This window comes from Thrips palmi, unplaced genomic scaffold (assembly GCF_012932325.1).
Source record: "Thrips palmi isolate BJ-2018 unplaced genomic scaffold, TpBJ-2018v1 HiC_scaffold_7, whole genome shotgun sequence".
NCBI lineage: Eukaryota > Metazoa > Arthropoda > Insecta > Thysanoptera > Thripidae > Thrips > Thrips palmi.
The window spans coordinates 4,081,561-4,106,058 of record NW_023144634.1 but is presented as its reverse complement, the minus strand read 5'-3'; the positions used below and the strand labels follow the sequence as shown (position 1 = coordinate 4,106,058).

The window sequence follows — 24,498 nt, the reverse complement described above, 5'->3', positions numbered from 1 at the left end:
ACTCGTCGCGCTGTCTCTCTCGCACCTTGGCGGGCCGCCCCGTGAGTGCGAGAGAGACAGAGCGACGAGAGCACGGCGCGGAATGAGCCTGACCCGGCCGGCGAGTGGGAGGACGGGACGCGACGACGCCACCACGGCCACGGCGAGCTTGGCGTTTAGCGCGTCGTGCGCGCGCCGGCGTGGGCCGGATTTGTGGAGGAGGGACACAAGGCCCAATACGCGACGCGGCGACGCGGCCGCGCGGCCCAGTCAAACGGTTGGCCATAAAGGCCGCGGCTTTACGACACGCAAGAAGAAGGTAGAGTCCCGCCACGCGGTTTTCGTCCAGCCTCTCTGTTTTTGTTGTTGTTTTTGATGTTTTTTGTTTTCGTTTTCGGGGTCCGACTACAGCCTAATGGATAGATTGCTATGCAGATCGCTGATAGCCCGGCAATCAAAAAATAAAAATCAGCTATAAAGTGAATCGCTACTAAAAAAGGAAGAGGATTATCAGAACGCGACAACAAAAAACAACAACAAAAACTGTAAAAAAATAAAATTTAAAATTTTCAAAAAAACATTACAGAAGTGTGTGTGTGTTTTTTTTTTTTTTTAGATGTGGAACTATGGTATATACGTGTCGACACATGCAAAAGAAAGCGAAAGAAGTCTGCGGCTGTCTACGGACACTTGGTTAGTCTTGGAATGCCGCCGCCGTCCCGGGCGAAAGCATGATGATGCGTTACAGTGCAGTGGCATTCATGGGCCGCAAGTAGTCGCGAAGAGGACGCCACGCGTGCATGGCCTGACTTAATGCAATAGTGTCCGGAGGAGGCGAAAGAAAAGGAAAGAAATGGTGCCTCGTACCGACTCGTACCGAGGCGGACAGGCGTTTCTTTTCGGCCACGTAGCGAGTAAGTCTCCATTTTACCGCACGTGCAAAACTTGTTGATGGCGCTCATCACTTGTTTTCCCTGTTTGTTGTTGTTTTGGGAGGAAAAAAAATGAAGAACCATACTGCTTGACAGTTTTAGACCACGCGTTTTTGACGTCTCTGCAGAAACGTAGTGAACTTAACTCGACAGGGCTCGAAACGCACGAAAATGAAGCAAACTTGTTGCACTCTTTGAATCGGCTGCTGCAAGCCCAAGCTCGGGACGCGACCGCTGCTCTCTCTCTCTCTCTCTCTCTCTCTCTCTCTCTCTCTCTCTCTCTCTCTCTCTCTCTCTCTCTGGTCCTCATTGTTCTGCAGGGCTGCCCTGCTGTCCGGCATCGCTAATGAGAGACGGCCACAGGCTCTCGGGTTACCCTCCTCGGAACTTTACGCTGACCGCGTTAAATTGGACATCAAAAAATGAAATTTTCACGCATCCCGACGAGGAGTGGTAAACCCACCACTGAAAAATTTTGTGTACAATGATTGCGGGAACTTGCCAGGTGGTGCAACATTTCGGACGCATTTGCCCACTTACAGGCATTTTTGCCACCCAAACATCGAATGTAAATTTTGCACAATGAACGTGGGAAGTGTTTCCCCAACTCACATCTCGATACCTTATAGCCCTAGAACACAACGGATCTATACATACGTAATTGGAATTTTTGCACGCCGAGAGAAAAAAGAATCACGAAACGCTGATCATTTTTGCCACGAAACAAAACCAAACTTTCAGGACTTTTTTCTTTCTTTTTTAAAGGATTGGCACTGGACCCTCTCTGCACCGGAGTAAGAGCGCCGATTGAAACTCACGACGTGCAGCCATCACGGCCCATAAATCTGGCTGTTGGGGCGGAGAGGGGCGGGAGGGGGGGGGGGGGAGGAGGAAGGGGGAGGGGGAGAGTGCTAGAGTCGAGTCCAGACTAAAGACTAGCCGGCAAGTCGTCACTCTGGCCCCGCAGCTACCGCCGGTTGCAGCCACATAAAGATAGAATCACGTGGCGAGGCGAAGGGCACGGCACTGCAAGGCACGGCACTGCAAGGCACGGCACTGCAAGGCACGGCACCGCACGGCCGCGGTCCGCTCGTACTGCGCTGCCGGCCGAACGGCCCTCTGTCTCTCTCGCACCCGTGGGGCGTCCCGCGGGGGTGCGAGAGAGACAGAGCGACGCTTTCGGCGGCAGACCTCTGCATGGCCGGCATGGCGCGTGTTTATCGGCTGTCGCGACCGGACAGACGGACGGACGGACAGACAGACAGACAGACAGACAGACAGACGCGGCCCGCCGCACGGACGCCAAACGGTCGGAATCGGTCTGGATGCGCTGGAGGCGGACAGACAGACAGACAGGCAGACAGACACTTTGGAACAGAAGCCGATCGTCGAACGCAACGTTACGCGTCACGGTCGTCATTCGATCCGTGATGAGGCGAGGCGAGGCGCGGCGCGGCCGCTGGAAAACAAAATGTTTGTAGAGGCAACACAACGTGCGCTTGATGACCCCTTTCTTGAAACGCCAGTCTGTTTGTCTGCCTGCCTGGCTGCCCGCCTGGCCGGCCGGCTGGCTGGCTTGCTGCCTGTGTCGCCGGCCTGCCCTGCGCGCCGACGCCGACACTAACCAGAGGGCAAACCGATGGTCGATTTCTTTGGGCTCGCGGCGTGCGCGGGCTTTTCCGTCGACGTTCCTTATCCCGCCGCCTCGTCGCTCTCTCTCTCTCTCTCTCTCTCTCTCTCTCTCTCTCTCTCTCTCTCTCTCTCTCTCTCTCTCTCTCTCTCTCTCTCTCCCCCGAAGGGGCGCCCCATCCCATGAGTGCGACAGAGACGGAAACAATCCTCCGGAATCGGACGCGGCAGGCTGCCGAAAAGCGTCGCCTTTTTACTGGTGTCGTAAACAGCGCGTCTGGGGCTCCTCTGGTTTATAGTGGAGGCGCAGTCGCCGCGCCGAGACTTGCAGGCAAATCGGGCGCGACGTCGATGAAGGCGATGCAACATCTCAGCGGAGGCGACCGCAACTTTTACCTGTACTTCGTTTCGGTGGAGTAAAAGTTCTTCGAACTTTACTATTGACGCTTTTGCTCGGAGTGACGAACCCCTCATTTTTTGAGCGCCCAATTTAAACGTCTACTTCCTTCCTACATTCTATGAAGAATAGAGCTTAAGAGCTGCTAGCCCAGCCAAACGCCAAACCCTTAGAGCAATGGGATCCTCCACTTATTTCGCAGCGTTTTTCATAGCTCTGTCCTTGTTGCTCCTTGCGGAGTGAGTGCGAGAGCGATAGAAGACGTTACGTAATATGTGGATGAGCCCTAATGGCCAAACCGCGAGGACGCGATCCGATCGGAAGCTGCATATCGCACTGCACCAGTGCCCCCCCCCTCCAAACCACCACCGCAGGCTCGTTCCGAACAGGCGCTCTGTCTCTCTCGCCCCCCTGCGCCCCACTGGTGCGAGAGAGACCAACAGGGGGTTGTGTCTCCCTCGCACCCGAACGGAACGCCCCATAAGTGCGAGAGAGACCGAGCGACGAAATCCCTCGGTCTGTGCCGTGCCGTGCCGTCTCTCTCCCGCTCGTGGGGCGCCCCGTAAGGGTGCGAGAGAGACGGAGCGGGGCTCGGCGCGCCGCCGGCAGGCACTGTGTCATGGCCCACCCGTGCTAGACCCTCCACTGCAAGCGGCACCGCACTGCAAGCGGCCCCCCGCGGGGCCCCCGTGGGGCGCAGAGCACGCGGTGCACCTGCGGGGCCCGCCCGGCCCGCCGCCCGGAATGCGTATTATTCTCACTAACGAGTGGTGTGCCCCACACGCACACACACACACACACACACACACACACACACACACACACACACACACACACACACACACACACACACACACACGACACCGCGCCTATCGTGTGTGCGCATCGTGCATCGCCTATCAGCAGCGCTGAGCGCCTGCCAAGCGCGGGGTAGGCCATCGCAAGGCACGCGCGCGCGGCGGGCCTGCCTGCTAGCCTTCGATAACGCACAGTGGGCCGGAAGACCGGTGGAGGCGGCCGAAATCCCGGACGCGTTTCGAGCTCCAGAGTCGCTAAGCAGGCCTCGAACCGAACGTGTGACCCCACCAATGGATTGCTCTCTGAACGAGGAATCCATTGGTGGGGTCACACACCCGGTTCGAGTCCTGCTTAGCGAGTCGAGCTAAAAACGCGCTTCGTCTCATGGTTGTCTATGTCACTGTTTTACAACGTGACGCGACAGGTTTCATTGGATATGATGTCACGTTCGTTGGAATGCGAATCTGCGTTCCAATAAATGCGACGCGATTCACTTTGTAACGAACTTGCTAACACATTCGTTGAATGCAGTGGTGGGCACTAGTACTTGAGGTTCCATCGAGGGTTCCACAGTGGCAGCAAGCAGTAGCAAGTGTGTGGCAGTTTTAGTAGTGCCCTAGCAGCATTAGACAGGTTTATTATTTTTCGCTGCCTTTTTTTTCGCGGGCTATATCTTGTTAACCGCAAAAGTTACGAGCGCACCGCATGGAGCAGCAACAACTTCACAGTGCGATTTAAAAGTTAAGTAACCTCGCGCGTCGCGTTGAGAGAGGTATACGGCCGCCTAAAAGCGACCGCGGCGGGAATCTCGACTGATTCCTAGAGTCGTTTCCGTCGCTCTGTCTCTCTCGCACTCGTGGGGCGTCGCGTACAGGTGCGAGAGAGACGGAGCGACGACTCCCGGAATCAGCCTGGCGGCGAATTGGTGCATCGCGCGGCCGGGAGCGCGGGACGTCCCGGGACGTCCGTCGCACAGTGGGCCAGAAGACCGGAAACTCTAGACGCGTTTTGAGCCCCAGAGTCGCTAAATGGGACTCGAACCGAACGTGTGACCCCACCAATGGATTGCTCTCCGAACGAGGAATCCGTTGGTGCGGTCACACGTTCGATTCGAGTCCAGCTTTGCGACTCTGGAGCTCAAAACGCGTCTAGAGTTTCGGCCGCCTCCTCCGGTCTTCTGGCCCACTGTGCGTCGTCGTGGCAACGGGGCTATCATAGAGGGATGCGAGGAATGCTTTGCCCGCCGCGCGTCCTCTTCTTCCATTTTTCTCTTTTTTCCGCGCCGCATTGACATATTTCGCGGGTAATTGCGGCAGGCCTCCTCGCCAGTTTCCGCCAGGCATTCGGGAAATGTCCGGATGACCCAGAAAGAGCCGCTAGGAAAGTGAACGCGATGCGCGACACCTTTCTGCTTAGGCTGACGGACGGTCGCGGGTTCGAATACCAGCGCCGCTGTGGCAACTTTTTTTCGATTTTTTTTTTCAATTAGTTTTACGCAGTCCTACGGGCGCGCTTGTCGACTGACAGGCAGCGGCGCGGCGTTCGAAACGAACCACGCCGAATTAATAAAGTCAAACGGCCTGCTGTGTTCGATCCGACGCGGCGGCGTGTTCCGATTGATAGTTACACTCATCGTTCCCATCTGTCTCCTCCCCCCTCCCCTCGCGGCCACATAATTAATGACCGCCAAACCGACTGAGAGGTGCCCAGCCGACACGTCAGTGCCATCGGCCGTCACAAATGAAGCCCTCCTATTGCATGTCGAGGAGGAGGAGGAGGAGGGGAAATAGTCAAAACAATCAGGAGGGGGAAACTAAAAGTTGCTAGAGTGTCGCGGGGTATTCGAACCCAGGCTCGGGGAAAATGGATAGAGAAAAACGGGCTTGACGCCGTGCTTGTAACGCGTGGCTAAGGACAGGCGAAACAAACCAAGGAGAAATAAACAATTAAAAGTGCCGCCATGGCCAAGTATTTGAACCCAGGCCAGTGCAAAATTGGCAACGGCGGTGGTGCGGCGGCGCGCGCGCCTTGATACGCGATAAACTCGTCGGCGTGTCGCGCCACTGCACCGCCACTGCACCGCCACTGCACCGCCGGGGCCGCGACAAAAAGTTCTAAGTTGGCGCGCTGGCTGGCCGCTCGACCCACCGCTATAAATTTGAACCGCTGGTGCTGTCCTGTCGCTGTCCAGGCGCTGTCCGGCCGCGGACAGGCCGAGGGACAGGCCGGGCCTCTGCGCGGCCCGCGGAGCCCGCGAACCTCGCCAAGCCCGCGTGCACTAGGCCGAGCTGACAGCGGTAGCGGCTTACGGGCCGCGGCGGCCGGGCGGACAAGATTTTACATTTCAGTCCATGGCGAAGACAAGAAAAAAAATTGAGTTAAAAATAATCTCCATTCAGGTTTCTTTTTAAAAAGCCACAGTAACAATTTTTTTTTTTGGAATTGATAAAGTTGCGCAGCCTGAAAAAGTAAAGTCAGTCAAATAAATAGAGAGAAATTATTTGAGCGTTTCTATCTGGAAATAATCAAAACCGCTGAAGAATTTACTGAAGACATCCGGTGCACCTTAAGCCAGTGGTTCTCAACCTTAGGGTCGCGACCCCAAGCGGGGTCGCGAAATTTTTTTAAGGGGTCGCGGCGATGCTGGGGTCGTGTTTTAGGCCGATTTTAAGCAGCCACTGCGTCTGATCCGAGGCGGGCATTTTGCTCCCTCAACGGGCAATCGGTCTTTGGACCTTCCTTTAGCATGCCTTTGTTACGGAGTGCAATTATCAGTCTTAGTTTGGGAGCAGTATTGTCTCAAAGTTGGCCGAAACGCTCAGAAATGCCTATGAAAATCGTGTTTGGGCCGATTTTAAGCAGCCACTGCGTCTGATCCGAGGCGGGCATTTTGCTCCCTCAACGGGCAATTGGTCTTTGGACCTTCCTTTAGCATGCCTTTGTTACGGAGTGCGATTGTCAGTCTTAGTTTGGGAGCAGTATTGTCTCAAAGTCGATCAAAACGGTCGCAAGTGTCTTTGAAAAACCGTTGTGACTATTTTGGTCAACTTTGAGACAATACTGCTCCCAAACTAAGACTGATAATCGCACTCCGTAACAAAGGCATGCTAAAGAAAGGTCCAAAGACCAATTGCCCGTTGAGGGAGCAAAATGCCCGCCTTGGATCAGACGCTGTGGCTGCTTAAAATCGGCCCAAAACACGGTTTTTCATAGACATTTCTGAGCGTTTCGGCCAACTTTGAGACAATACTGCTCCCAAACTAAGACTGATAATTGCACTCCGTAACAAAGGCATGCTAAAGGAAGGTCCAAAGACCAATTGCCCGTTGAGGGAGCAAAATGCCCGCCTCGGATCAGACGCAGTGGCTGCTTAAAATCGGCCCAAAACACGATTTTTCAAAGACACAGCTGACCGTTTCGGCCAACTTTGAGACAATACTGCTCCCAAACTAAGACTGATAATTGCACTCCGTAACAAAGGCATTCTAAAGGAAGGTCCAAAGACCAACTGCCCGTTGAGGGAGCAAAATGCCCGCCTCGGATCAGACGCCGTGGCATGTTAAAGGAGGGGTCCCGTGGGGTCGCGAAATTTTTCCTGGGGGTCGCGGAAATTTTTGGCTTCAAATTTGGGGTCGCGAGCCGAGAAAGGTTGAGAGCCGCTGCCTTAAGCATTTGTTTGGCGGTGCTGCGTGCGCGCTCTTCCGTGAACTGCCCCCCTCCCCCTCCCCGGTCATTTGTACTCGTTTCGGAACGAGCCTGCGTTGGGCGGCCTGGCCACCTGACCCCGCCGTGCTGCCATTGGTCAGCCCCCTCCCCCCTCCCCCCACCCCGGCCGGTCGCGGTCCGCGGGTCAAGCATCCGCACTCGGATTCGACGTACACTGCCGCGGAATTGAAGACGCGGACCCCGTTGAAAAAAATAAAGAAATGTCGAAGTGGAAATATTTCTTTTACACACAAGAAGACAAAGTTTTTCTCGGTCTGAATAATCGTTCACCGCACTTTACAAAACACTGCTGTGGGCTGTCACGCCACAGCACTGTAAAAAAAGTGTGTCGTCTTTTAGTGTCAAAATCATCGATGACGTTTTCGTCACTTTAAAGTGAGGGCCATTTCATATCTTAAATTGATCACATATTGCTTAGGCGGCGACTACAATGTCATCCACTAGTTTGATAATTTTTGTAAGAAAAATTATCCTTGAGATTGCCTTTAAGTGACATGTTACAATGAGAACTCCCAGGATACCTAAACGTGGTATCTAAAGCCACCAAAACACCATAAGCTGCAAACACCAAAGTGATGCATTAAAAAAATCTTAATGAAAGAAATAAGTCCGAAAAAAAGCGGTACCGTCGACGAGACGTCTGTCTTTGTCATCACCGAGTGGAAGCGGCGACGCTCCTACGCTGTGAAGCGAATGCGGCTATTTGTTTCGGTCAACATGTCGTAAGTCAAAGCGCAGAGCCGACTCTCTGCCCGCCGCCACGCCCCGCCACCTGGACACTCTAGTCGCGCTACCTCACCGCGTAACGAGAAGGAGAAGGAGCCGGACACCCCGGAGCGAGTCCTGGAAAGAGTTCCGGAGGCGGCGAGTGCCAACTTGACAAGAAATCTAACTTAAGGGGTTAATGTGTGTATCGTGAGCGGTGCTGTTGTGACAAGGCGTACGCATTCATTGCAAGAGTCAACTAAAATAAAAATCTGATTGGCAAATATAGATATTTTAGACGTCAGAGGGACATGAGTTTGAATTGTTCTCGAGTGAAGTTAGCTGTCTGATGCTTGGTCATTTCTGAACCTCGCCCTGAAACTCAATCTCGAGACCCCAACCCAGATACTTCACTCTGAACCCTGAAACTCCCTCGGAACCTCATGCCGAACTGCATCCTGAACCTCCATCCTGAACGAACCTCACCCTGAACCTCACCCTGAGCCTCATCCCGAACCTCATCTTGAACCTCACCCTGAGCCTCACCCCGAGCCTCACCCTGAACCTCACCCCGAACCTTATCCTGAACATGACCCTGGAGCTCCGGACGACGCTTCCTCCTGCTGGAGCGTGTCCTGGGCGAGGTCCTGGAGGATGAGGCTCCTCGTTGACACGCCTTGTACGGCGCCCCGTCTCCTGCCCTCCGTTTTGACACGCCATCTGGTCCTAATCGTATCAGCTCTTTACGGGTCGCGCCAATGACCATGATTGGAGTCAAATTACGTGAGAGCGAGTGTCGATTGCTTGTTAGGCCAAGCCGCCTCGCGGGCCGGCAGGCCGAGTCCGAGGGTCCTTTTCGTCGCGCTGTCTCTCTCGCACTCATGGGGCGTGCCGTGTCAGCGTGAGAGAGACAGAGCGACGAAAGCCACTCTCGGAATCAGCCTCCTGGCGGCCAGGCCTTGTGATTTCAGTAATGAGTCGGAGGTGACGACGCCGCGCCGCCGCCAAAGCCCTTTTTCGTGGACTCGTTTGGAAGGCCGTGCGACTTGTAGGCGCCTCGACAACTGGGACGCCGCTCGACGGACCCATCACAAGTAAAGGTGGTCGATGGTCGAAAAAAAAATAAAAATAATTACAAATAAAACATGCCAAATTATTGCGTTATTGCCCTTTTTTTGGCCGTCCCTTTTTTTGGATTACCATTTTTTGACGATCCTCTAACGACATTTTAATCAAGAGAGGAACGTCGTGTGTGTGTGTGTGCGTGTGTGTGTACGTATATATATGTGTGTGTGTGTATGTGTGACAGTGTGTGAGTGTGAGTGCGTTTGCTGCATTTCCCGGGAATCAATAAGGATCGTTGAGTCGCGGCGCGCAACTTGATTTCAGATTTCGCATTGTCTCGGCCGGTGGACCTCCTACCCCCACCCCTCCCCCCTCTCCCAATCTGAGTCAGACCTGTCCTGCAAAGAGGCCGGGTCCGGAGCGCGGCTGCGTCGCAGCAGAGGCAGGAGCGTCTATCGGCGTTGTCCTGTCCTCTTTTTTCGGAGGCGCTCCGGTCAGTGGCTGCGACCAGGTCTGACCAGGCCTGACCAGGCCTGACCCATGCGGACGGACGCTGGGCTACTCCAGAGTGCGCGGCGCGTACGCAGTGTAGGGACTAGAGTTCCCACGGCGCGGCCCGCCCCGCCCCGCCCCGCCCCGCCCCTCTCTTGCGCCGCGGCGACCGCCGTCCGTCCGCTTGTCTTTATTTACCGTCAGATGTCACTCAGCACACGATTCGTAGCATTTCTCTGCTGTCCGTGCCGTATACCTCCCCCCCCCCTCTCCCCATTCGGTCCCTTGCTCCCGTGTGACCTTTCTGTGGGATCGACGGTACGCGTCAAGCATCGGTTAGTTTCAGTTTCCGCGGAATTTCTCGGTGACGTGCCCGCCGTCCCGCGCCGTCCCGCCTCGCTCTGTCTCTCTCGCACCCACAGGGAACGGCCCTGGAGTGCGAGAGAGACAGCAGTGCGACTTTTGCGGCTCCGGCGTGCAGGCTGATCCCGGCCGGGCACTGTCGCCGTCTCTCTCGCACCCTGGCGGGACGCCCCGTGAGTGCGAGGGAGACAGAGCGACGCCGCGGTTATTCGGCTCGCGTTCGACGCCAAGCTCGCGCCGCCGGTGTCGAGTTTGTCCGCGGCGCGTCGCGGTGCGTCGCGGTGCGTGCGTGCATACTGCAAGTAGACAGTGCAGTGGCCGTCCGGCCGCTAAGTGAAGCGGCGCTGCGTTTTTGTCGGCTTAATCGAGCGGCGAGTTTTTCATTTGGCCGCGCGGTGCCCACGACGGCGCCTCGTCGCTCTGTCTCCCTCGCACTCGCGGGCCGCGCCGAGGAGGTGCGAGAGAGACGGCATGACGCCGCCGCCTTGGGGCGCGTGCCGCCGCGCCGCCTCGCACAGTGGGCCAGAAGACCGGTGGAGGCGGTCAAAATTCCGGACGCGTTTTGAGCTCCAGCGTCGCTAAATGGGCCTCGAACCGAACGTGTGACCCCACCAATGGATTGCTCTCCGAACGAGGAATCCATTGGTGGGGTCACACGTTCGGTTCGAGTCCCATTTAGCGACTCTGGAGCTCAAAACGCGTCTGGAGTGTTGTCCGCCTCCACCGTCTTCTGACCCACTGTGCCGCGCCGCCGCGACGATTACGACCTGTTTTTCGAACGGCGCCGCGCTTTGGCGGCTTATCCAGTGTCGTGGTCGGCGTGGCAACGCGCCCAGCGGACCGATTCCAAGAGCCACTCTGTCTCTCTCGCACTCGCGGGCCGTCCCGTAGAGGTGCGAGAGAGACAGAGGGACTCTCGGAATGAGTGCGCAGTGTACACGCGAGGCGCGCGCACCAGATTGAGGGACGGCGCGACAAAACGGGCATCTCTCTCGCGTCTCTTAATGCACGGCCGGTGCACTGCCAAGGCGATAGGGCAGCAGCCATCGGCCAGAGCGAGGCCGCGACTCCAACTTCAGGTGTCGATATCTCGAAAACGGCGAGTGTTACAGCCGTTACACTGGAAACACACTCCGTTCAAAATTCAAATTTCGACTTTACTTTTGTTCTGCATATAGCGCATGTACTCATGCCGTTTTCGAGATGGATACTAAAAATTGGAAGAGTCACGCTCCGAAAAGTATGTTCTTGAAACTAAAAAGTTCCCGCAGCTTGCCAGCCTGCACTGGAAGAGAGCGCAAAAGCCACTGCTTCAAAGCAATATTCTTGCTAGCGTCAAGATTATCACTTGTTTCAAAAACTCACTTCTCTGGCACTTTTTGCCCTGGAGGCGAGAGCGCCTTGTGGGTAGGCAGTCCCGTTGCACTAGGACGTGTTGCGGGATTGCCTATCTGCTGCTTCACAGGCGCTAGCCTAAGCCCTTAAAGGTTACTGATTACTCACGTTAGTTCGAAACATTTCATCATGAGTCGCTAAACAGGCCTCGAACGGAGCATGTGTTCCTACCAATGGATTCCTCGTTCGGAGAGCAATCCGTTGGTGGGGTCACACTTTCTGCTCGAGTAACATTCAGCGCGACTATGGAGCTCAAAACGCGTCTTGAACTTCGGCCGCCTTCACCGGTCTTCTGGCCCACTGTGCAACGGTCTTTGAAATCTGTTCTATCGCGGCTAGATGAAGCTTGCAGCCCCCGCACGGTGTCGGAGTGTTTTTTTTGTCCAGGTAAACCGCTGCCTGAAATGAACCGGCCAGAAGAGCCCCGTCGTAACTTTGTACTGCTGTATGCCGTGAGCCAGGCCCGGCCAGCCCAGCCGGCCTCGGCGTACTTTGCCGCTTCAACGGGTATTTAAGTTGTAAAGTGCCTTAAGTGTGGTTGGGCGGCGCGGCGCGCATGCGCGGGGAGACGCTTTGTTGGCGCTGCGACTTTACACGCTCGCCACACACCGTCTGTCTCTGTCGCGCGCGTGGGGCGGCCCGGGCGCCCCGCCGGGGTGCGAGAGAGACGGAGCCACGCACGCGACGTCGCTCGCTTTCAATCGCGAGCCGCCCGTCTCATTGGACAGAGGAATCCGGGAAGCCTCCGCAGAGAGGTCCACAAAGTCGACGGAGATTCCACACGCCTCGTCAACCGCCCAGACAAACGTGGCATTCGAAGAAAGAAAAATCCGTTGGTGATAGTAGAAACGCTTTTGAATCAATGTCAAAAATCGGTATTGATGCCAAGCAGTTCCATAATGAAATTGATGACGTTCTTACCACTTGGAAATAATGACTTAGTTTTCACAGATCGCCCATGTTATGCAAGGTAGCGAAAATGGTTTGATGACACTTAAGAAAATAAGCTTGATACTGTCATCAAGTGACAACCTTTTTTTTTTTTTTTTTTGAGCAGATGATACATTTATGTACACACCTAAACGCAAAAATAGAAAAATAAAATGATAATCATTTTTGTCAGTGGTGGCGTCCCGGTTTGGCGGTTTGTTGGCAGTGCCGGGCGCCTCGGCGGCGGCGTGCGCGGTGGCCGGCTAGACCGTAGAGGCGCCGCGTGCTGCCGGCGGGCCCCCACTGCAAGCCCGACTAGCCGGCCCGAGCCCTACAGGGCCTGGCGCAGCCGGGCGTAATTGACCATTCGCCTCCTCGCAGTGTGGCGTATTGTCTTGCTATCGCCCCGAGCCGTAAAGCTGGATCTGCACTGGAGCTTCCAGGGCCTTCCAGTGCTCCAGCCAGACCTGCAGCCAGACTTGCAGTGGCCGCGGCGCCGGCCGGCCAGTCCGTCCGTGTGAGAACGCCGCACACTTTGACCTCTGGAATGCAAGCGGTTCCCCAGTCGCGTTCCCCGGACCATTTTCCACGCCGGGAAAGACGGACCGTTTCGCACGCCGGAAAATTAAGACCAGACCGTTTTGCACGCCGTAAAACTCAGACCGATGATTCCCCCACCGAAATATTCGGATTGGGACCGTTTTTCACTCCGGAAAATTCGGACCCGACTCATTTTTCAAGCCGGAAAAGTCAAGCCATTTTCACTCCGGAAAATTAGGATTACTTTTCACACGAGAAATAAATCTAGAACCATTAGCTACGCCGGAAAATAAGGACCATTTCCACGCCGAAAAAGGTATTTCCTCGCCGGAAAATGCCCAACTATTTGCCCTGCCGGAAAATGACGACTCTTTACTTCCGACGCCGGAAAATGCACGCGCTGCAGCGCGGGTCATTGCCATTCCGGGCGGCTCCGCGTTGCGACTTGAAAATAGCGCTCTCTGAGGCGGGCTGGACAGAGCGGCTTGAGCGGGCAGCGGTCGGCGTGCGCGAGGCGTGCGGGCCGAGCGGAAGAAGACAAAGTAGACGGATTGCAAATATCGTCGCTGCCCGGCGCTGCCGCACCGCCGCTGTGCCGGTGGTCCAGTCTGACAATAGTCGCGACCGGCCGACTCCTCCACTGCCTATGCGACCATCTGGACGGGCAGGGCAGGGCCCGGCAGGGCCGCCTCCGCCACCGGCCATCTGGCCGCCCTTCCCCGTGCGTTCGGCCGGACGAACTTTGACCAAATTTGCGGAATGGGTTTTCGTGCAGTTTCCCAACCACCCTGCCCTTTTCGCCCGGTGATTTGGCCGGCGGTTGGCGGGATGGTCCGCTTGGCTTCCCCGTGTGCTCCGACTGGTGCCCGCCTGCCGCCGCCATCTGGCCGCGTCGGCTGTGTTGTGATTTCCGGGGCCCCCGTCGGAGGCCCTGGTTCCGACCCTGCGCCCTTGCGACCGACCATCTGACCACCTGTCCGAGCCACCCCGCCTCTGTTGACAGCCCCGTCGGTCTGTCACTGTCTGTCTGTCTGTCTGTCTGTCTGTCTGCCTGTCCGTCTGTCCGGCCGTGCCGCAGCGAGGTGCAAAGGCGGTAGCGACGCGGGTCATCGGCATTGTCCAGCGGCGGGGCGGGGCGGGGGGGGCGGGCGGGGCGGGGGGGGCGGGGCGGGGCGGGGCGGGGCGTGGCCACCCGTGGGCGGACGACTTGAGGCCGATATAACCGAGAAAAAAAGGAGGAGGGGGTTCGCTTTGATCCGAGCGCCACTCGCGAACGCATGAGCCTTTGTGTCCGACCTGCGCACACGCTCGCACTCACACACAGACGCTAGCCCTCACACACACACACACACACACACACACACACACACACACACACACAAAGGCATTATTCCGATTTTCCCGAGCAAATATTATTTTTTCATGAATATAAAAAAAGGAAGGGACATCGCAAAGCGCGGCGGAATTTATGATCGCCGCGAGGGGATTTTAAAATTCGCGCGCCATCCTCCTGAGGCGGACGTGACAACACTGTCGCCGTATATCAGCGCCTTGTTGCTTTTTGACGCGTCTCGTATCACGGTGCAGGCCGAACATCTCTCTCTCTCTCTCTCTCTCTCTCTCTCTCTCTCTCTCTCTCTCTCTCTCTCTCTCTCTCTCTCTCTCTCTCTGGTAGACAGGGGCGTCTCACAGGGGTGCGAGAGAGACAGAGAGCGCGCTGTCCGGAATCAGTCCGCAGGGCCCCGCTAACGAGACATAAATAAAGCCATCGCTCGGCGCCGCGCCTCCACACCGTAAGCCCCGCCGTCGCTGCCCGTCCGCTTTCCGAACGCGTTTGACGTGGACTCTGACCTCGGCCTTCTCGTGTCGGCGGCGCTAGTGTCGGCTTCGCAGAAATTGCTGGCGTCGGCGCGCCGCGCCGCCCGCACCTGCACTGTGAGCATGGCAGGCGCTGCACCCGCCTAATGCGACTGTCCGCACACTGTCAGCGCTTTCCTCGCGTCTGGCTTGCAGTGCAGCAGACTGAGAGTCGCTTTCGTCGCTCTGTCTCTCGCACTCGTGGGGCGTCCCGTAAGTGTGCGAGAGAGACAGCGACAGTGCCACACACGCGGTGGCGTGCTTCCGGACGCGGCCGGGCCGCGGTTCATTCTGAGAAGAGGCGCTTTGGCGGCGCGGCACTGCAGGGTGGTGCACAGTGGGCCAGAAGACCGATGGAGGCGGACGTAACTCTTGACGCGTTTTGAGCTCCAGAGTCGCTAAACAGGCCTCGAACCGAACGTGTGACCCCACCAATGGATTCCTCGTTCGGAGAGCAATCCATTGGTGGGGTCACACGGTCGGTTCGAGTCCCACTTAGCGACTGTAGAGCACAGAACGCGTCTAGAGTTTCGTCCGCCTCCACCGGTCTTCTGGCCCACTGTGCGGTGCAGGGCGGTGCAGGGCCCAGCTGCTTTCACCCAGAGTGCCGACGCAGCGGGCAGCTGCAGGCCGGCGCCGAACGACCAGCGCTGTCTCTCTCGCACCCCCACGCAGTGCCACAGGCGTGCGAGAGAGACAGAGCGACGAAAGCTCCACTTGCAGTGCGGACCTTCCCGCCAGTGCACTTGTCAGAGGCGCTCCGTCGGGGTGTTCGGTACTCGGTTCGGCACCTCCAGCGCGTCCGATTGGGTCCTCAAACTAGTGCTGGGCGGACTGCGCGCAGCTGGCCCTGGCCCGGTCGAACAGCTGTCGAACTCGCAGTCCTGATTGGAGAGGACGAAATAACCACGTGACAGTCGTTTGCGCAACGTCGCGGTTAGACACGTGTCTAGCGCCGTGACCCGGGGCCAGCGCCCTCCCTCTCTCTCTCTCTCTCTCTCTCTCTCTCTCTCTCTCTCTCTCTCTCTCTCTCTCTCTCTCTCTCTCTCTCTCTCTCTCTCTCTCCCTCTCTCTCTCGCACAGAGTCCCCGGCATCGCGTTGCAATGCGACATGAATCACTCATTGACGGCTCGGGTTGCAGTTTCTGATCGAGTCACCTTTTACTCGAGAGGTCACAGCGCCACAGCAGCGCGCGCTGGCCTGACCGCCCTAGCTCCCCATCGAAGGTTTCCCCTCACTCGCTCTGTCTCTCTCGCACCCCTACGGGACGCCCCATGAGTGCGAGAGAGACAGAGCGACGAAATGAAAGAAACGCGTCCGAAGATTCCCTCCGCCTGTGCCGGGAAGTGCAACGCGCCTCTTCGGTGTTGCTCGGGCGTTCAAGTCTCTGTCTCTCCGCGCAGTGTATCAACTCGCCTCTAATCATATCCATACCGCTTGCCCCGCCGCGCCAATTATGCCCGGCTTTTGTTTCTGCGCAGTGGCCGGCAGTGGCCAGGGTTCGACGCCCGGCCGCGGCCACTGTGGAAAAAAAAATTCGTACTTTCGTGCGGAAAGTGCACAGAGGAATACTGCATGGAAGTACGGGAAAAGGTGCAGAACGTTCGTCCTTCTTCGATATGAACTCATGTAAAGTTGGTACAAAAGCTCCATAGTTGGTTGCTACTCCTGGTCTGGACAAATTGGTGACCAGACTAGTTCCGAACTTTTTCGGTACTCATTTCTCCCAGTGTGGGCCGCTCGGTTGAGAATCCCGCCAAAATACACGCCGCACGATTCAAGCCAAAGCCTCGCGGCGGACCGCTTGAAAGTCATCGCGGAATCGTATCGGTTTCAGTTCGACGGCGCCGCGCTGCGAACGAGGACCGTAAAACAAGGGGCGGTGACCTTTTTTTTTATCTCGCAGGGTCATTACAGTGTGGCGACAAGACGTATAAAAAGGCGCCATCTTCGCTAATGAGTTTGATCCGCGCCAAATCGATGACGATCGGGACGCGGTCAGTTTGTCCGTTATCGCTGCTCAAACGGCGTGTCGTTCTGGAGAGAGAGAGAGAGAGAGAGAGAGAGAGAGAGAGAGAGAGAGAGAGAGAGAGAGAGAGAGAGAGAGAGAGAGAGAGAGAGAGAGAGAGCGCTGGCTGCCGGACACACTGCAAAGGCGTAATGGCCGCCTACCCGAACTGCGCAGCGCATCCGCGTGAAGCTGGAGGGCCGAAGGAAAAAACTAAAAAAGCAACGACCCCGTTTGCCAGTGTGCTGCCGCCTGGCGGGCCGGCCGGCCGTGGGTACTTTATTGCCAAGGGGCACGCGGGCGGTCCCCTGCGGTCCCCTCATGTATGCCGTGAGCCGAGGCGAGGCGCGGCGAGGCGAGCGGGAGCAGGGGCCAGCAGGTTGCTGCCCACACCGCCCCTCCGCCCCCCGCCCCGCGGCGCCGCGCCGCCACCTGCGACTGCCGCCGCCCCTAGCGCCGCCCCCCGCGGAGCCACCCCGCCGCCCCCAAGCTTTTCCGGTCGGGCTCGCCGTGAAGTTTTCCCAGAGGTGCGGCTCGGCCCGGGGGGACGTCCCCCTCGCCGGGAAACGGGGCGTCTTTGTGTCGCCGCGGGACCGCCGCGCCGCCGCGCCGCGCTCTCTCAGTCTCTCTCACTCTCTCGCACGCGCTGCATGCACCCGGACCTCCGCGCCCCTCTACCCCTCCCTCGCCCCGCCGCCCCACCACCCCGCGGAGCCCTTCGGTGGCACACTCTCGCATGCCCGCGCAATGTCCATGTGGCACTTGGTCTCTGATTCATTCTCTCTCTCTCTCTCTCTCTCTCTCTCTCTCTCTCTCTCTCTCTCTCTCTCTCTCTCTCTCTCTCTCTCTCCCTCTCCCCCTCTCCCCCTCTTTCCCCCTCTATCTGACTCCCCCGAATGAGTGCGAGAGAGACAGACCCCCGTTTGCCTGCAGGTAAATCAGCCTGCAAGTCAGATTTATAAGAGGATTCATTGATTTTGGTTGTCAACCTACAACTCAACCAAATCTCAAACTACAAACTCCGAACGCACCTGTTCAGACGTTTGACTGGGACCGTCGCGCGGCAATGCGGGGATCGCACACTAGAGGGTCACCTACAGTGCCTCGTAGGGTCCAGGATCACCGCGGCAAAACAAAGGCAAGGGGTGTCGAAGGGGTACTCACTGTGTGCTGGTGGTGGGTGCTGTCGGCGGCGGCGGCGGTGGTTGGGTCACGTGGCGGCGGCGGTGGAGGCGGTGGAGGCGCTGGCGGCGTCCCGCGGTGGTCGCGGTCGTCTCGACGTCGTGCCTCGCCGGCCGCGGCCCAGCGCTGCCGCGACGGCGCGATGTTGCTCCGGGGGCCGGTCGGCGGGCACTGACGCGCGGGCGCGACTCGGACCCCGCCGCCCCCCACCCCCCTCCTCCAGCGGGCCGCGGAGGGGCTCCAGAAGGGGCTGTCCGTCTCTCTCGCTCCGCGGCCGCACGCCATTGGTCGGCGCGCCCCCGCCGCGCTCGCGGCCGAGCCTTCCCATTGGCCGGCGCGTCCCCTCCACTGTCGAGACGCGCGGCGCGGAACGGGTTTTCCGGACGCAGCCCGACGGGCCGTGGAGCCGCGGCGATCTCGACAGAGGCGCGCCGGCATGGAGAATCGGACAGTGAATCTGAATGTGATGTCTAAAAAAATGCCAAAAATTACCCTGTTTTTAGGGCTTTGTATTTAACATTCTAACTGTGGCTCCACGGTCATAAGACGACGTTAGTTGTTCACAAATTTTATAAATTTTAGAAGCAAAGCGGTAAAGCTTTGTCGAGGCAAACAATCTCCTTTTTTGTATGGGTGAATCGGTGATTTTCTCATTTTCATACCTGACGTAGAACACTTGCTGCAGTATGAGGAACTTAAATTGCGCTTTCATAATTTCAACATTCGGAGAATGCATGCTTAAAACATTGCGAATAGTATTTTGAGCACACACAGTGCAACCTAGTTAATTTACTGATATACGAAGGAATAGTTCGTAAATTACGAAGTATTTTGCATGTAAGCTTATGTACGCTCAAGACACTTTGTTGTAACAAGCTGATTTTCTTTGTCAAGCCTGAAATACTTTGTAAGGTTTCCAGTGTGTGCGAACATTGTCGACGTGACTCGCCGTGGAGTCCTTTCTCCGACGACACCCGCATCGCAATGCAACTCGAATTTCAAACCGAAATTCTTGCGCAGCGTTTTTCCCGTGCGTTTCTTGTGTCCCCAGGCGTCCCCACTCCTCTGCTGCGTCGCCCAGCTCGGCCTAGCACAGCCTAGCGCAGCCCAGCGCAGCCGGGCGCGAATCCATACAAGGATTGATCTTGTTGCTGACTAGACTCTCGTCCAGACGCCACAGCCGTGACGTGTGTAAATACGCAACATGCGCATTATTTGGAAGCGCGTGTTTCGTCTCTGTGTCGCCGTGGAGAAAGAGACGACCAGTGCACGCCGCTGCGGCGCTCGAGGCCGACCACTTTTTCTATTGAAATGTTTCTGCCGAGATGAAATGGTACATATTTGCTGACGGCTTCTTTTTGACGGCTCGCGTGGACTCTGTGGAAGAGCTTTGCGGTGTTGGTGACCGGCGTGACGGATTCTCTGCTGGACTTGGAACAGCTAGGTTTGTTGTGTGCACTGGGATCGCTGGAGGCGGTCAAAATCCCGGACGCGTTTTGAGCTCCAGAGTCACTAAAAGGGACTCGAACCGAACCTCGAACCGAACGTGTGGACCTGCAAATGGATTGCTCTCTGAACGAGGTATCTGTTGGTGGGGTCACACGTTCGGTTCGAGTCCTGTTTAGCGACTCTGGAGCTCAAAACGCGTCTAGAATTTTGGCCTTGTCTTCTGGCCCACTGTTCACTGCGGGCCCCTGTTGGCAGGCAATCCCGCCACGCGGCACTGTGTTGCAGTGGTGCCTACCCTGGGATTCGCAGGCGCTTTCCAGCAAGACAGTTTTTAAAAATGTAATCGATAATAGCGGTTTATTGATTTAATCTTCCAATGTCGCAAAGCAAAAACTTACATTGTCGCTCCTGGCTGGTTTGTCACCACGCTGGCGGCGAGGCGCGCGAGGAACGCACCGATTCAAATGACTGCGCGGGGCGTGGCTGTGGACTGACTGTCGTTTTCGTACCTCTCTCTCTCTCTCTCTCTCTCGTCCTCGCGGAGCTTCCCGTAGAGGTGCGAGAGAGACAGGGTGACTCTCGGAGAAGGCGGTGGAATGAGACGCGCAGGCCAATTACCCTGTCCAGTGGAGGCACCGCCTTGAGGCACCGCCTTGACAAACCAGCCCGATCGGCATGCGCGAGCCGCGACACCTCGGCGACAAGGCGGCAAGGCGGTGCCTCTCGGAACGCGCTCGGGAATGCCCGCCACACCGCGTCCCTTCCCCGAACTGGGTGAATCCAGGCTAGCTAATTCGTAAACACAACTATTTCGCCCCCCCCTCAAAAAAAAAAACTGAAGTGTGACATTTGAGTGCTCAATTTTTACACTCAGTCAGAACGCACTTAAATTTTCGGTGATGTTTCATGAACCAAGATAACGTACGTACCTGCATCAAGCGAATGAACTTCACTGTTTGAAATAAATTCGCTAAATTCCAGTCAATTATTTTGGTTCAAGAAACTTTTCTAGGGGAAGGGGGGGGGGAGTTGTTGAAACCATTTCGAAGACTTGTCATATTCAAGAAGCGAACTCTGTACTTGTCATAAGAAGAAATGCCCACGAAGTATTTTGTGCTGACGGCCAAAGTGCTTCGTAAAATTGCTCACAATTTTTGATGCTGTTTGTCGAGATTTTAGAGTGTGCCATATCCACCCTGAGAACGTCACATTTCCTGACAAACCCCAACAAACCAATCTTTTAAGCGTGTTGTTTTTGTTTTCAAACGCGTCTCGTCTGGCTCCGATATGGTGCGGACTCACCCTCCCAATGCCTCACTCAGTCATTTCACGTATGATTAAATTATTTTCGAACCCTCGGATGGATTAGCCTCACGGCGAAGTATGCGGATCCGCTTTTGTGTGTGTGTGTGTGTGTGTGCGTGTGTGTGTGTGTACGTGCGCGTGTGTGTACGTGTTCCTACAGGCGGACATACGCAAATACTCCGGGCGCCGTGGCCATAAAACGGGCGAGCGCGTTGCCATGCATTCCGCACGAGCCGCGCAGCCCCTACCTGGCCGTCGCTCCGTCTCTCTCGCACTCGTGGGGCGGCCCGTCGGGGTGCGAGAGAGACGGAGCGAACTGGCCGCGGGCCGGGCCCCCTTGGGGCCACCCACGCACGTGGCACGCGTGCAGGCCGCTTCGCCTTTGGCGTGTCCACGCGTGTCCGACCGTGGCGCCATCCTCGGGGAGGCCGCGGCGTGTGCGACGTGTCGGCCGATGCGTTTACACTCGTACGCTACACTGTAGCGGCGTGGAGAGTATAGACACCCACAGTAGTGGTCTGCCAATCTCGAATCAAATTATCTAAAAAAAAAATCCTTGAATCAAATCCTACAAAAAATTCCTTGTGTCGAAATTTTTTAAAAATTCTTGGAATCGAATCTGAAACCAATTTCCTAGAGTCGAATCTGAATCAAATTACTTTGAATCAAATCTGAAACAAATTTCGTGGAATGGAATGTGGAAAAAAATGCTTTGAATAGAATCTGAAAAGTTTTCTTGAATCGAATTTTAAAATATTTCTTCGATTCAAATCTTAAAAAATTTCTTCCAATCGAATCTCAAAATTTTTCTATGAATGGAAACCTACATTTCTATCAATCGAATCGAAGCCCTGCTTATTCCATTGGGTTCGGGAACGAGTCGAATAAGACAAACTTAAACCCAAAATGAGCAAAATCGTCGTTATTTTTGACCCGAGACGCACAAGTTAAAACCCCAAGGCCTCCTATTCTACTACTAAGCAGCCGGGCTTCCAGAAAAAAACATCTCACCGTGCGCGCCAGATTTTTGCGAGTGGAGCGGCCGACGTTAGTGAGTCTGCTGGACACTAACACGGTGCGCCTGTCTCGTTAGCAAACTCCATTGGTCAATTATTTGGTCAAGTGAGAGTCAGGTCATTGGGCACACGCGGGCCGGGACAGCGTTAGTCACCCGACCGCGCAGCACCGCGCAGCGGAGCGGTTCCGAACGGCGCTCTCTGTCTCTCTCGCACTCGAGCGGCGTCCCGTGGTTGCGAGAGAGAGACAGAGAGAGAGAGGCAGCCTGCAGTGCAGCGAGCGGGGCGGGGCGGGGGCAGGGGACGGCGGAGATGCCGTTTGTGTGCAGAATATGTGCCAATCGCCCTCCCTGCGTCGGCATGGCGTGGCGTGGCGTGCCCGTCCACTGCACTGGGTCCCCGCGGATGCATCTGGAACGCGTCAGCCGTCCGACCGGCCGGCAGGCCGTCTCCGTCCGCAGCGCGTCCGTCCGCCGAGGCGCGTCGCGTCAGCGCGCGTCGCCGCGTCGCTCGGCGTCGCTTTGGCCGTCAGCCGGCCGTCAGCTGTGGCACCGCAGGCTGCCGCAGGCTGCCGCAGGCCCCGTGGGTGCTTCGTTACCTCCGCCTTGTGGCACGCCACGCCACGCCATGCCACGCCACGCCATGCCGCGCCACGCCATGCCACAGCGCGGCGGCGGTCCGATGCAACAACAGGTCCTGCATTCAATGCGCTCAGAGACGCGCACACTCAGCGATGCGGGTCAAAACTTTCCAAAAAAAGCTGTTTTTGTTGTTGTTGTTGTTGTTGTTGTTGTTGTTGATGATGTACGTCTGTACATTTTCCGTACAAAAGTACGGAATTTTTTAAAAGTGTAGCAGCCTTTGTAAACTTTTTATTTGTGTTGTCGAACTATGATTAAATTCGTTTTCAGCGAATTCTGATGTTCTGAGAATTCTGAGGCGTCGCAGGTTTCTTCAATACTTTTAGGATCTTAAATAGGCACTATGCTATCGAAAAGACAACACAGTGAGTTGTTTGTTAGAAGGATTTACACGGAACCATTTTGTTTCTTTTCACCTCGCAGACTTTTAACTTGACCCTGTCCAGTCCGTTACTGCGCCCTCTCTCTCTCTCCCTCTCCGTGTGCTGCTCACTCCCTCTGGCGCACTGTCTCCGCGCGGACTCTGCCCGGTCATGTGTCATGTAGCGGTCGACTTAATTGCTGGCGTAGCGGCTAATCTGCAGGCCGTATTGTTTGTTTGTTGTCGATGCTTTATGGCCGTTTTGCTGAGGCACTGCACGCCACGGCACTGCAAGCCACGCCATGCCACGGCACGCCACACTGTAGCGTTGCGACTCGCTCTATAACTTTTGCCTTTTTTCCGTTGTTGCAGGTACGTATTGGAACTTGGGTCTCGGCTTTCTTTTCGATGGGTGAGTTATGGCACGGGTTTCCAGCGGCACTGCCGCACAGCCCAGGGTCCGGCCGGCGGGGGCCTCTCGCTCTGCACATGACAATTTTTTTTTTTTTTGCCTTCCCTGTACTCGCCACCGGCCAACGCGACACGCGCGTTTTTTCCTCACTTTTTAAGCCAATATTTTTTTTTCGATAATAATGGAAATTCAAGGGGTGCAAAAAGACGCAAGTCCACGGCGGCGGCGTGTCAGGCTAACAAATTTCATCCGAGCGAACGAACCGAAGGGAAAAGGGCGGCAGCGGCGAAAGACTTGCACTTAGCGTTGGCCTTTTAATTGGCTAAGAAGAAGATAGCCAAACAATGGCGCCGCGTGCGGCCGTGTGGGTCATAAACCGAAGGCCTTGTCCTTCCCCCCCCCCCTTCCTTTTGCACCCCCTGCTCCCCCCCCCCTTTCCCCGCACAGTCCCAGTTGCTCCAGCAGCCAGCGTCGTATGGCACCAACAAAGTGTGGATCTCTTGAATCTACGTAAATATAGTAGTGTGCATCGCACGCCGCGAAGCGCATAGTGCACTGACCCTATCTCTCTAACACACACACACACACACTTGGCGAGCCACATGGGCAAATACGCCTGCAGCTCTTAGCGGGGCACTGCACTGCGGCGGTCATTTGCTCGAAGCGAGATGCGACGCTGCTACACTGTAGCGTCTGCCCCGTGACACTTGGCGGGCTGATTCCGAACCGAACATGAGAGAAGTGTTTCGTCGCTCTAGCGTCTCTCTCTCTCTCTCTCTCTCTCTCTCTCTCTCTCTCTCTCTCTCTCTCTCTCTCTCTCTCTCTCTCTCTCTCTCACCTGTGCGGGGCATGAAGTGCGAGAGAGACGGAGAGCTGCCCGTCTCTTCGCCGTGACTCACGCGTCCATCGCTCATTCAAATGGCGTGTGTCGCCGCGGCGCCGCGCGTCCGAAATAAATGATGTATCAAGTTTGATAATCTCCGGGCCATTGTCATCGCTGTAAGACGACGGCAACGACAACAACATTAACAACAACAACAACATCCATCCGCGGTGGATAAATAGTTTTATTCGGCTCCGGGCGCACGCGCGAAGTCGATGAAAAACAGCAGGGGCGCGCCAAGTCGTAAGAAAACGACAAGAGCGTGCGGTCCGGAAAAAAAGGACCATCTAAGTCGAAAAATAAAAACAGCGGCACGTTAAGTCGAAAAAACAACAACGGCTCGCAAAGTCCTAAAAGACCAACAAAAGTGCCTGGTGTAGAATAAAAAGGGAGGGTGCGAAGTCAAAAAAGAAGACCACGAGGGGGCAACCA

The 24,498-nt window shown here is 56.2% G+C and overlaps 1 protein-coding gene and 1 long non-coding RNA gene across 2 annotated transcripts in view; one reads left to right on the top strand and one right to left on the bottom strand.

Moving 5' to 3' along the window:
• The window catches only part of LOC117652259, a 30,628-nt gene extending 12,587 nt beyond the window's left edge, over window positions 1-18,041 (bottom strand). The window contains exon 1 of the long non-coding RNA XR_004588146.1: window positions 17,982-18,041. This is a non-coding gene — a long non-coding RNA (uncharacterized LOC117652259). The remainder of the gene's footprint in view (window positions 1-17,981) is intronic.
• LOC117652257 (serum response factor homolog) overlaps window positions 1-24,498 on the top strand; it is a 78,079-nt gene that overhangs the window by 29,332 nt on the left and 24,249 nt on the right. The gene's annotated exons all lie outside the window — the stretch shown is intronic.